This window comes from Capricornis sumatraensis, chromosome 4 (genome assembly GCF_032405125.1).
Source record: "Capricornis sumatraensis isolate serow.1 chromosome 4, serow.2, whole genome shotgun sequence".
Lineage (NCBI taxonomy): Eukaryota > Metazoa > Chordata > Mammalia > Artiodactyla > Bovidae > Capricornis > Capricornis sumatraensis.
This window is the reverse complement of record NC_091072.1, coordinates 49,849,554-49,863,963: the sequence shown is the minus strand read 5'-3', so window position 1 is coordinate 49,863,963 and position 14,410 is coordinate 49,849,554.

Sequence of the window (14,410 nt, the reverse complement as noted above, 5' to 3'; positions counted from 1 at the left end):
TTTCTATGTCTGTTTCTCCATTGCTTCCCTGCAAATAATTTCTTCAGTAACATTTTTCTATATTCCATATATATGCATTAGAATATGATATTTATTTTTCTCTTTCTGACTTACTTCACTCTGTATAATAGTTCTAGGTTCATCCACCTTATTAGAACTGACTCAAAGGTGTTCCTTTTTATGGCTGAGTAATATTCCATTTGTGTATATGTACCACAACTTCTTTATCCATTCATCTGTCCATGGACATCTAGGTTGCTTCCATGTTCTAGCTATTGTCAATAGTACTGCAGTGAACAATGGGATACATGTGTCTTTTTCATTTTTCGTTTTCTTGGGGTATATGCCTAGGAGTGGGATTGCTGGGTCATATCATGGAAAAAGCAAGAGAGTTCCAGAAAAACATCTATTTCTGCTTTATTGACTATGCCAAAGCCTTTGACTGTGTGGATCACAATAAACTGTGGAACATGCTGAAAGAGATGGGAATACCAGACCACCTGACCTGCCTCTTGAGAAACCTATATGCAGGCCAGGAAGCAACAGTTCGAACTGGACATGGAACAACAGACTGGTTCCAAATAGGAAAAGGAGTACGTCATGGCTGTACATTGTCACCCTGCTTATTTAACTTATATGCAGAGTACATCATGAGAAACACTGGACTGGAAGAAACACAAGCTGGAATCAAGATTGCCGGGAGAAATATCAGTCACTTCAGATATGCAGATGACACCACCCTTATGGCAGAAAATGAAGAGGAGCTAAAACGCCTCTTGATGAAAGTGAAAGAGGAGAGTGAAAAAGTTGGCTTAAAGCTCAACATTCAGAAAACGAAGATCATGGCATCTGGTCCCATCACTCCATGGGAAATAGATGGAGAAACAGTGGAAACAGTATCAGACTTTATTTTGGGGGGCTCCAAGATCACTGCAGATGGTGATTGCAGCCATGAAATTAAAAGACACTTACTCCTTGGAAGAAAAGTTATGACCAACCTAGATAGCATATTCAAAAGCAGAGACATTGCTTTGCCGACTAAGGTCTGTCTAGTCAAGGCTATGGTTTTTCCAGTAGTCATGTATGTATGTGAGATTTGGACTGTGAAGAAGGCTGAGCACCAAAGAATTGATGCTTTTGAACTGTGGTGTTGGAGGAGACTCTTGAGAGTCCCTTGGACTGCAAGGAGATCCAAGTAGTCCATTCTGAAGGAGATCAGCCCTGGGATTTCTTTGGAAGGAATGATGCTAAAGCTGAAACTCCAGTACTTTGGCCACCTCATGCGAAGAGTTGACTCATTGGAAAAGACTTTGATGGTGGGAGGAATTGTGGGCAGAAGAAGGGGACGACCGAGGATTAGATGGCTGGATGGCATCACCGACTCGATGGACGCGAGTCTGAGTGAACTCCGGGAGTTGGTGATGGACAGGGAGACCTGGCGTGCTGCGATTCATGAGGTCGCAGAGTTGGACACGACTGAGCGACTGAACTGAACTGAACTGATGGTGGTTTTGTTCCTAGTTTTTTAAGGAATCTCCATACCATCTTCCATAGTGGCTGTATCAGTTTACATTCCCACCAAGAGTGCAAGAGAGTTCCTCTTTCTCCACATCCATAATTTATTGTCTGTAGACTTTTTGATGATGGCTGTTTTGATAGATGTGAGGTGATATCTCATTATAGTTTTGATTTGCATTTCTCTAATAATGAGAGACATTGAACATCTTTTCATGTATTTGTTAGCCATCTATATATCTTCTTTGGAGAAATGTCTGTTTAGGTCTTTTCCCCACTTTTGATTGGGTTGTTTTTCTGGCATTGAGTTGTATGAGCTGCTGTATATTTTGGAAATTAATCCTTGGTCAGTTTTTTCATTTGCTATTATTTTCTCCCATTCTGAGGGTTGTCTTTTCACCTTGCTTATAGTTTTCTTTGCTGTGCAAAAACTTTAAAGTTTAATCAGGTCCCACTTGTTTACTTTTGTTTTTATTTCTGTTACTCTGGGAGGTGGGTCATAGAGGATCTTGCCTTGATTTATGTCATCGAGTGTTCTGCCTATGTTTTCCTCTGAGAGTTTTATAGTTTCTGGTCTTACATTTATATCTTTCATCCATTTTGAGGTTATTTTTGTGTATGGTGTTAGGAAGTATTCTAATTTCATTCTTTTACATGTAGCTGTCCAGTTTTCCCAGCATCATTTATTGACAAGGCTATGTTTGCCCCATTGTATGTTCTTGCCTCCTTTGTCAAAAATAAGGTACCCATAGGTGCATGAGTTTATTTCTGGGCTTTCTATCTTGTTCCATTGGTCTATATTTCTGTTTTTGTGCCAGTACCATACTGTTTTGATTACTGTTTGCAGTATCATCTGAAGTCAAGAAGCTTGACTCCTCCAGCTCCATTCTTCTTTCTCAAGACTACCTTTTCTATTTGGGGTCTTCTTTGCTTCCATATGAATTGTGAATTTTTTTGTTCTAGTTCTGTGAAAAATGCCATTGGTAATTTGATAGGGATCGCATTGACTCTGTAGATTGCATTTGGTAGTATAGTCATTTTCACAATATTGATTCCTCCTACCCTGGAACATGGAATATCTCTCTATCTGTTTAGGTCATCTTTGATTTCTTTCATCAGTGTCTTATAATTTTCTGTGTACAGTTCTTTTGTCTCCTTAGGTAAGTTTGTTTCTAGATATTTAATTCTTTTTGTTGTAATGGTGAATGGGATTGATTCCTTAATTTCGCTTTCTGATTTTTTATTGTTAGTATATAGAAATGCAAGTGATTTCTGTGTACTGATCTTGTATCCTGCAGCTTTGCAAAATTCACTCATTAGCTTTAGTAATTTTCTGATACTATCTTTAGGGTTTTCTATGTATAATATCATGTCATCTGCAAACAGTGAGAGGTTTACTTCTTTTCCAATTTGGATTCATTTCTTTTTCTTCTCTGATTGCTGTAGCTAGGACTTCCAGAACTATGTTGAATAATAGTGGTGAAAGTGGACATCCTTGTCTTGTTCCTGATCTTAGGGGGAATTCTTTCAGCTTTTCACCATTGAGATTAATGTTTGCTGTAGGCTTATCATATATGCCCTTTACTAGTTGAGGTCAGTTACTTCTATGCCCATTTTTTGAAGAGTTTTAATCATAAAAAGGTGCTGAATTTTGTGAAAGACTTTTTCTGCATCTGTTGAGATCATCATATGGTTTTTATCTTTCAATTTGTTAACATGGTACATCACATTAATTGATTTGTGTAAGGACCATATAGTATCTTAAACATCAGAGCTATGTGTTATATGTACCTGTTTGTGCATATTGTCAAAGAGAACCAGAGCCAGACACTAGTTAAGGCAGTAAAGATAGATTTAATTTGGAAACAATTGCAATAGGGGGAAAAAAACTAGTTTTTTTCTGTCGTTTTAATTTACCCTTTATTATTGGAGATTGAATTATTTTTTACATATTCATGTATCTATCATTGTTTTGAATTCTTTTCCAATTTAGGTTGCTACTTAACATCGAGCAGAGTTCCTTGTGCTCGACAGTAGGTCCTTATTGGTTATTCATTTTAAATATAGCAGTGTGTACATGTCAATCCCAAACTCCCTAACTATCCCTTCTTCCCACCCTTCTATCCTGGTAACAATTAATCCATTCTCCAAGTCTGTGAATCTGTTTCTGTTTTGTAAATAAGTTCATTTGCATCATTTTTTAAAGGTTCCACATATAAGCAGTATATGACATTTGTCTTTCTCTCTCTGACTTCACTCAGTATGACAATCTCTAGTTCCACCTATGTTGCTGCAAATGGCGTTATTTAATTCTTTTTAATGGCTCAGTAATTTCCCATTGTAAATATGTACCACATCTTTTAATTCATTTCTTTGTTGATGGACATTTTGTTTGCATTCACGAAGAGACTTTAGTTTGGCACTGGGTTCAGTTCAGAACAAGTCAGCCAAAATTTATAGCCAAGGAACAGAGTTGGTGTGGCAGGGAGAGATTTGGAGGATGGAAAATTACTAGTAGCAGGCCAGAGTGATCAAGTATCAAGGGTGGGAGAGGAGATATTTAATGAGCTATTAAGACCAATCAAATCTAAAGAGTAGCAGAAATTTTCTCTAAACTGATTTGGTAGGATTTTCCTCGAAACTGGGCTAAGCACAGTTGACAAGGATGGAGAAAAGTGTGCAAAGTCAAGGCCCCCCATGAGGAACAGGGTTTAGAGAAGTCTGACTAAGAGTTTGGTCAGGAAGAGTGTCTTATCAATATGCATATTTGACTACTTCCTGTTTTGTCTTCCTTTCTACACTAGATTTTAGTTTATCATCTCAACTTTAGCTGACTTTGATGCATATTTTGCTCAAAAAGAAGGCCACAGTGGAATTTCTAAATTTCACCTTAGTATTATATGTCAAGAGAGACAGAATGCAAAGAGTTATTAGCACTGGGATCAATTCTACTCATACTTAAACAGAGTGGCCACTTTTAAAAGTATGAATTCAAAGATGATGTTAAGATAAGAACTGAGTAACATACATTTTAAACTCTCATAACTGAGGGGCTTCTCAGGTGGTGCTAGTGATAAAGAAGTCGCCTGCTAATGAAGGAGATGTAAACAACATGGGAGTGATTCCTGGGTTGGGAAGATCCCCTGGAATAGGGCATGATAACCCACTCCAGTATTTTTGCCTGGAGAACTCCATGGACAGAGGAGCCTGGCAGTCTACAGTCCATAAGGTCACAAAGAGTCATACTCGACTAAAGTGACTCACAGCACAAAAAAGCTGCACTTGTCTGTCTATGAATATTTCTAAACACTTTCTTTAGCATACATGTTTTGAGGAAGAAACATTTACTGAAGGTTCATGTCCTCTTGTCCTTCTTAATTTGAGAAATAGTCCAAATATGAGTTGACTCAACTTCAGCATAAAAAGCTGCCTGGTACTTCCTTTTCTGTTTCTCTATGGAGTAATGCTGTTCTGAGTTCGTAAGGCAAGAGAGAAGCTCTTACTGTGTACTCCATTAAGTTCCTTCAGGGCCTCTCTGCTGGGGTGACCTCAGAGAATGACTCATACACTTCAGTGGTTATGCTACTAGTTTCTTACTAGTTGAGCAAAGATCTCTGAACACACTGCAAATTGTGTGCAGGAAAATCAGATGCTATGTGGAGAGGCTGAGAGAGCTGGCACTGTGTCTTTATTTTCTGCCTTTAGCTTCTGCACTGCCCAAGACTGGGGAAGCCTAATAACTGCGTGCTGGACTATTCCTCTTAGTCCAAGAGGCATCTATCTTCTGTCAGTTCACTATGGTCCATTGACAAAACAGAGACCCATGACCCTTCACCTTATACTTTCTGCAGTACGGCATGGTGTGACCTGGCATGTTCTCAGTTAGGGTTGAGTTCATTATGGTCCTGGAAACTGTGTATTATTAGCCACATTTGGGGGCCAGCATTAAGTAAGTTGCTCAAGTTCACACAGTTAGTAAATGAAAGAAGTGAATTAAACTCAGGTTTATCTCTCTTCTTTACACGGATGACTCACACATCTTGGTGTGTGGACCATTAGAATGTCCACACCGTAACAACTCATCACTGCTTTTAATCAACTCTTCCCAGTGTTTTAATCAGCAGAATTTTATTTCTCACAGTTTTGGAGACTGAGCTGTCCCACCATCTGGGTGCCAGCTGATTCAGCTCCTGGAGAGGCCCTTTTCCTGGCTTGCAGAGGGTCACCTTCTCAAAGTGTCCTCACAGGCTGGAGAGGGAGAAAAAGAGAGAGAGAAGACACAGATCCCATCCTGGGGACCCAGTTTTCATGACCTCATCTAAATCGAGTTACTTCCCCAAAGTAATTACCTCCTAACCATCAAATTGGGTTAGGGCTTTAGCATGTGAATTTTGAGGGTTCACATTCAATCAATACACCCTCTAATTCAGAATCTCCACCTCAAATCATACTAAGTAAACAGATGCCTACTTGGCTGTTGGAAAAGATGAGCTCTGGAGTTACAGCACTTGTAAGAGCTCAGTCTTTAAATCTGTGCTGTATAGAGTTAGAACTACTAGCCACATGGGGCTAATGAGCACTTGAAATGTGGCTAATCTAAACTGAGATGTATTTGAAATGCAAAACACACATCCAGTTCTTAGTATGAAATGAAGGATGAAAAACATTTCCTTTATACTTCTAATACTGATTATGTGTTGAAATGACAATATTTTGAATATGTTGATTAAATAAGGTTTATTATTAAAATTAATCTTGCCTGTTTCTTTTTACTTTTTTTAAATTGTAGCTACAAGAAAATTCAAAATAACATATGTGGTTGCTTTTTATTTCTTTAGACAGTGATGTTTTAAGTAAATAACCTCATTAAGTAAGTAATGTAACATTAAGTAAGTAACATCATTAAGTAAGTAATGATGTTCAATATGAATATACTAACAAGAAATATGCAGTGATAGAGTTAAGGAATATTATTACCTAGGAACTCTGTGTATAAAACTGTAATTACAAGAATATTTTATTTTTTATAATTCTCCAAATATATAATAAATTCTATTTTTTTATCAACATGCGATTAAAATTAGAACTTGGTGACAATGCTAGTTCACTTCAAGTCAGAAGGGTCTATAGATTCTGTCCTAACATACTCTTGCATAACATTTAAAATATAGCATTCTTATTACTCAAGTGTTCATATCCAAATCACTACAGTTACCGGGTGACGTAGGCCTACAGCAGGCAGAACAGACATAAAGTTGTTAATAAACTTATATACATTACTTTCAATTCGAGCGTTCCTATTTCCTTATCACTAACACCTAATCCTTACACTTTGATTCTTCAAAAGAAAATTCCTTTTTAATAATCTCCCACAGTTTATTTTGAATTCTTGGTCCTCATTTAACATGTTTTCCTTCAACAGTCCTTTTCTGATACAGTAGAGTTATCCTAAGATAATTGACATGGCTACATTTTCAAAATAACTATAAATTCTAACAGGATATAAATGTACTTTCTAAAACAATAAACATCCAGAAATGAATAAATATTAATAGATGAGTGTTTGTGTATTGCTTACTTTATACTGAGTAATGCTGCTAGGTTTAGATATTTATGAGTTAAATTTCTTAGGCACCTAAATATAACCTGATGTTTTCATGTAGGAATACAAGGTATAAATGGTCAGAGAGATAATGGAGCCAATATAATCTTATAGCATTGAGACTTATCCAAAGTTTGCACTATTCACATAGCTACACATTTCAGCCTAGTTAATTTCTCAATTCTGAGAAGGAAATTATCTTGAACTTGCTGTACCCTAAGGAAATGGTGCTTTCAACAGCAATTTAGTTGCTTCCTTTGAATTTTTTTCCTGGCTTTGTTTTGGGGGGAGTTTCACTGCTAAAGCAACTTCTAAAACATTTTTTGTTAGTTGTGGTCCTGGATAACTATGTTATGTTTTTATTACAGGCATTATAGGATTATTTGATTTCTTAAAGTTTGCAAGTTTTTGGGGGGTGTTAGTTCTAAAAGGTCTTGGAGGCCTTCATAGAACCATTCAACTTTTGCTTCTTCAGCATTACTAGTTGGGGCATAGGTTTGGATTACTGTGATATTGAATGGTTTGCCTTGGAGACGAACAGAGATCATTCTGTCGTTTTTGAGATTGCATCCAAGTACTGCATTTCGGACTCTTTTGTTGACCATGATGGCTACTCCATTTCTTCCAAGGGATTCCTGCCCACAGTAGTAGATATAATGGTCATCTGAGTTAAATCCACCCATTCCAGTCCATTTTAGTTTGCTGATTCCTAGAATGTTGACATTCACTCTTGCCATCTCCTATTTGACCACTGCCAATTTGCCTTGATTCATGGACCTAACATTCCAGGTTCCTATGCAATATTGCTCTTTACAGCATCAGACATTGCTTCTACCACCCAGTCACATCCACAGCTGGGTACTATTTTTTGCTTTCGCTCCATCCCTTCATTCTTTCTGGAGTTATTTCTCCACTGATCTCCAGTAGCATATTGGGCACCTAACGACCTGGGGAGTTCCTCTTTCAGTATCCTATCATTTTGCCTTTTCATACTGTTCATGGGGTTCTCAAGGCAAGAATACTGAAGTGGTTTGCCATTCCGTTCTCCAGTGGACCACATTCTGTCAGACCTCTCCACCATGACCCACCCATCTTGGGTGGCCCCACATGGCATGGCTTAGTTTCATTGAGGTAGACAAGACTGTGGTCCATGTGATCAGATTGGCTAGTTTTCTGTGATTATGGTTTCAGTGTGTCTGCCCTCTGATGCCCTCTTGCAACACCTACCATCTTACTTGGATTTCTCTTACCTTGGATGTGGGGTATCTCTTCATGGCTGCTCCAGCAAACCACAGCTGCTGCTCCTTACCTTGGATGAGGGGTATCTCTTCACGGCCTCTCCACCTGACTTTGAACATGAAGGAGCTCCTCTAGGCTGGAATGCAAAAGTAGGAAGTCAAGAAACACCTGGAGTAACAGACAAATTTGGCCTTGGAGTATGGAATGAAGCAAGGCAAAGGCTAATAGAGTTTTGCCAAGAGAATGCACAGTCATAGCAAACACCCTCTTCCAACAACACAAGAGAAGACTCTACACATGGACATCACCAGATGGTCAACTCTGAAATCAGGTTGATTATATTCTTTGCAGCCAAAGATGGAGAAGCTCTATACAGTCAGCTAAAACAAGACCGGGAGCTGACTGTGGCTCAGATCATGAACTCCTTATTGCCAAATTCAGACTTAAATTGAAGAAAGTAGGGAAAACCACTAGACCATTCATTTCAGTTCAGTTCAGTACAGTCACTCAGTCACCTCCGATTCTTTGCGACCCCGTGAATCGCAGCACGCCAGGCCTCCCTGTCCATCACCAACTCCTGGAGTTCACTCAAACTCACGTCCATCGAGTTGGTGATGCCATCCAGCCATCTCATCTTCTGTCATCCCCTTCTCCTCCTGCCCCCAATCCCTCCCAGCATCAGAGTCTTCTCCAATGAGTCAACTCTTCGCATGAGGTGGCCAAAGTACTAGAGCTTCAGCTTTAGCATCATTCCCTCCAAAGAACACCCAGGTCTGATCTCCTTCAGAAAGGACTGGTTGGATCTCCTTGTAGTCCAAGAGATTCTCAGGCGTCTTCTCCAACACCACAGTTCAAAAGCATCAATTCTTTGATGCTCAGCTTTCTGCACAGTCCAACTCTCACATCCACACATGACCACTGGAAAAACCATAGCCTTGACTAGACGGACCTTTGTTGGCAAAGTAATGTCTCAGCTTTTCAGTATGCTATCTAGGTTGGTCATAACTTTTCTTCCAAGGAGTAAGTGTCTTCGTGGCTGCAGTCACCATCTGCAGTGATTTTGGAGCCCCCAAACATAAAGTCTGACACTGTTTCCACTGTTTCCCCATCTATTTCCCATGAAGTGATGGCACCAGATGCCATGATCTCAGTTTTCTGAATGTTGAGCTTTAAGCCAACTTTTTCACTCTCCTCTTTCACTTTCATCAAGAGGCTTTTTAGTTCCTCTTCATTTTCTGCCATAAGAGTGGTGTTATCTGAATATCTGAGGTTATTGATATTTCTCTTGGCAATCTTGATTCCAGCTTGTGTTTCTTCTAGCCCAGCATTTCTCATAATGTACTCTGCATATAAGTTAAATAAGCAGGGTGACAATATACAACCTTGACATACACCTTTTCCTATTTGGAACCAGTCTGTTGTTCCATATCCAGTTTGAACTGTTGCTTCCTGACCTGCATATAGGTTTCTCAAGAGGCAGGTCAGGTGGTCTGGTATTCTCTTTCAGAATTTTAAACCAGTTTATTGTGATCCACACAGTCAAAGGCTTTGGCATAGTCAATAAAGCAGAAATAGATGTTTTCAGGTATGACCTAAATCAAATCCCTTATGATTATACAGTGGAAGTGAGAAATAGATTTAAGGGACTAGATCTGATAGACAGAGCACTTGATGAACTGTGGACTGAGGCTCGTGACATTGTACAGGAGACAGGGATCAAGACCATCGCCATGGAAAAGAAATGCAAAAAAGCAAAATGCCTGTCTGAGAAGGCCTTACAAATAGCTGTGAAAAGAAGAGAAGCAAAAAGCAAAGGAGGAAAGGAAAGATATAAGCATCTGAATGCAGAGTTCCAAAGAATAGCAAGGAGAGATAAGAAAGCCTTCCTCAGTGATTAATGCAAAGAAATAGAGGAAAACAACAGAATGAGAAAGACTAGAGATCTCTTCAAGAAAATTCGAGATACCAAGGGAATATTTCATGCAAAGATGGGCTCAATAAAGGACAGAAATGGGATGGACCTAACAGAAGCAGAAGATATTAGGAAGAGGTGACAAGAATACACAAAAGAACTGTACAAAAAAGATCTTCACGACCAAGATAATCACGATGGTGTGATCACTCAGCTAGAGCCAGACATCCTGGAATGGGAAGTCAAATGGCCCTAGAAAGCATCACTACGAACAAAGCTAGTGGAGGTGATGGAATTCCAATTGAGCTATTTCAAATCCTGAAAGATGATGGTGTGAAAGTGCTGCACTCAATATGCCAGCAAATTTGGAAAACTCAGCAGTGGCCACAGGACTGGAAAAGCTCAGTTTTCATTTCAATCCCAAAGAAAGGCAATGCCAAAGAATGCTCAAACTACTGCACAATTGCACTCATCTCACATGCTAGTAAAGTAATGCTCAAATTTCTCCAAGCCAGGCTTCTGCAATACATGAACCATGAACTTCCAGATGTTCAAGCTGGTTTCAGAAAAGGCAGAGGAACCAGAGATCAAATTGCCAACATCCACTGGATCATGGAAAAAGCAAGAGAGCTCCAGAAAAACATCTATTTCTGCTTTATTGACTATGCCAAAGCCTTTGACTGTGTGGATCACAATAAACTGTGGAAAATTCTAAAAGAGATGGGAATACCAGACCATCTGACCTGCCTCTTGAGAAACCTATATGGAGGTCAGGAAGCAACAGTTAGAACTGGACATGGAACAACAGACTGGTTCCAAATAGGAAAAGGAGTACGTCAAGGCTGTATATTGTCACCCTGATTATTTAACTTATACACAGAGTACATCGTGAGAAATGCTGGGCTGGAAGAAGCACAAGCTGAAATTTCTGTATTTCTAGTTTTATAGTGCTGAATGGAATACACAGTGCTTTAATAAGGAATCAAATGCTCATCCACCACCCCAGCCTATCCATGCTAGAATATCTGGTTAAAGTACACTCCTGTACTCAGTGCCATGGAAACAGAACAAGGGTAACTTCCCCATACATCTCTGGGATTCATACTAATAATCCCTTGAGCTAGCTCAAGGAGTTCACCTGTGGCTTGCATATTAAAAATAAAAACAAGCATTCTAAGTACATAGGCTGTGTGGTTCTAGGAGGGCCAAAAACAGATATGGGAAATACTACTTAAGATGAAGCTATTCCTTTGACCACATGATGATACAAAGAACATCTATGGATTGAGTTTTTGTTCATGCTATTTCAAATAAAGAAAACCTTAATTAAAGTAACTTTGTAGTAAGAATGTCCTTCAGTTGATACAGTTAGAGAAATTGAATTTGAAATAACCTAATAAAATAGAAAAATCTACTGAATGGATTTAGGATATATTCTGAAAAAACAAAACAAATGGTTCATGTGAAACAGTGGGATGAGAATAGGCACTCCCTGTTTCTCTCTGTTTGGATTTCATCTTTCTTTCCATGTGGTATGGTATGCTGTATAGCCTCAGAGCCTCATATACTAAAATTTTAGCCAGCAATGAGGACCTGCCTCAAATGTCTGCCTGGACCCCCTAAACCAAAGACCATGACTGGACCCAGCTGTGGTCAGTGGACCATCACTCAAACTCGGGAGCCAGAATCACAATAATGACACTGTTAACAGTTTGGACCAGGTGATTCTTTACTGCGAGGGCTGCCTGTGCACTTTAGGATGCTGAGCAGCATTTCTGGCCTCTAACCATAGATACCAGCAGCACCTTCCTGATTGTAACCATCAAAAATGTTTCTAGGCATTGTCAAATGTCATGGGTGGTGAGGTGGCAAAATTGCCCCCAGTTAAGAACCCCTGGCCTACAGCAATCATACTCCATGAAACCACCAGAGGATATGTTGAAGAGCAGATGTACAAGAGTGGAAGTTACATGTATAGATACATATCAGGTTTGTCACAGTGGGAACGGAACATGGTATCCTGAAGAATGTTTACTTATAAATGCATCAGAATGTTCAGAAATCAATTTGTTCTCAGTCCTAGAGTGAACCACTTCGCAAGCGCAGTTTCCTCAGTTTAAAAGGAGAAGCAACACCAACTACAGAGAGTGGCTTTGAGTATTAAATAATTATGTAAAGCACTTTGGAAACTATGAAATGGCCCATAAATATAAGATAATAATAATAATAATTGAAATCTCTGTGGTCCACTTGGGAAGGGAATGGCAAACCACTTCAGTATTCTTACCTTGAGAACCCCATGAACAGTATGAAAAAGCAAAAAGATATGACACTGAAAGGTGAACTCTCCAGATTGGTAGGTGCCTAACGTGCTACTGGAGAAGAATGGAGAAATAACTCCAGAAAGAATTGAGAGAGTCAATTCCTAGGCAGACTGATAGGAAGCTGAGGGTCCCCAAGGAGGAGGTGGGCTCTGGGGCTCTCAAAGAGGAAACAGGGATCTGGAGTTCTCAAGGAGGAGGAAAGGACAAACATCTTTTTTTTTTTTTTTTCCCTCTACATTCCTTAGTCTTAGTCACATAAAATGCCTTTTTCATTAAGCCTGGAACTGATGATTACACAACAAACAACTCAGTTTAAACTCTGTACTGGGGATTATATAACAACAATGTGTCCTGCTTGAGCACAGTTTCTCCTTCCTGAAAACCTTCTGACTAATCCTGATATTTTAGAATGTATATTATGGGAGTGGTCTGGTAAGATCTTTCTATTGTTAACTTCTAATCCTTACCTTAAAATGTAAATTGTGGGAGTGATATGAACTGAAGTGAAAGTCACTCAGTCAAGTCCCATTCTTTGCAACCCCATGGACTATACAGTCCATGGAATTCTCCAGGCCAGAATACTGGAGTGGGTAGCCTTTCCCTTCTCCAGGGGATCTTCCCAACCCAAGGGTCGAACCCAGGTCTCCCACATTGCAGGTGGATTCTTTACCAGCTGAGCTACCAGGGAAGCTCAAAAACTGGTCTCGAAGTGAAGAAATTGTGGGAGTGGGTATGGTAAAATTTTTACAACCTTGAGATTTTTGATTTATTGTAATAACCAATTTAAAAAGTATATAACTCCTTAGCTTAGACTAATGAGGCGGGGAACTCTCTGTCCCTCTTCTGATGTCTGTGTCAGAAGCTTTCTCTGTCCCTTTCATACTTTAATAAAACTCTGCTACACAAAAGCACCTGAGTGATCAAGCCTGGTCCCTGGCCCTGAAGCTAAATCTTTTCCTGAGATCATGAATCTGATGCCATTCACTGTAAGCTATCAGAATGAAGAGATGGAGTCAAAGTGAAAACAGCATCCAATAGTGGATGGGACTGGTGATAGAAGCAAGGTCCGATGCTGTAAAGAGCAATATTGGATAAGAACCTGGAATGTTAGGTCCATGAATCAAGGTCCTATCTTCAACCTTTAGGTCAAACAGGGGATGGCGAGAGTGAACATCGACATTTTAGGAATCAGCAAACTAAAATAGACTGGAATGGGTGAATTTAATTTAGATGACCATTATATCTACTGTGGGCAAGAATCCCTTAGAAGCAATGGAGTAACCCACATAGTAAAAAGAGTCTGAAATGCAGTAGTTGGATGCAATCTCAAAAACAACAGAATGATCTCTGTTCATGTCCAAGGCAAAGCATTCAATATCACAGTAATCCAAGTCTATGCCCCAACCAATAATGCTGAAGAAGCTGAAGTTGAATGGTTCTACGAAAACCTTTAACAACTTCAAGAACTAACACCCTCCAAAAGATGTCCTTTTCATCCTAGAGGACTGGAATGCAAAAGTAGGAAGTCAAGAGATACCTGGAGTAAAGGCAAGTTTGGCCTTGGAGTACAGAATGAAGCAGGGTAAAGGCTAACAGTTTTGCCAAGAGAATGCACTGGTCATAGTAAACACCCTCTTCCAACAACACAAGAGAGGACTGTACACATGGACATCACCAGATGGTCAACACAAATCAGATTGATTATATTCTTTGCAGCCAAAGATGGAGAAGCTCTATACAGTCAGCAAAAGCAAGACCAGGAGCTGACTGTGGCTCAGATCATGAACTCCTTATTGCCAAATTCAGACTTAAATTGAA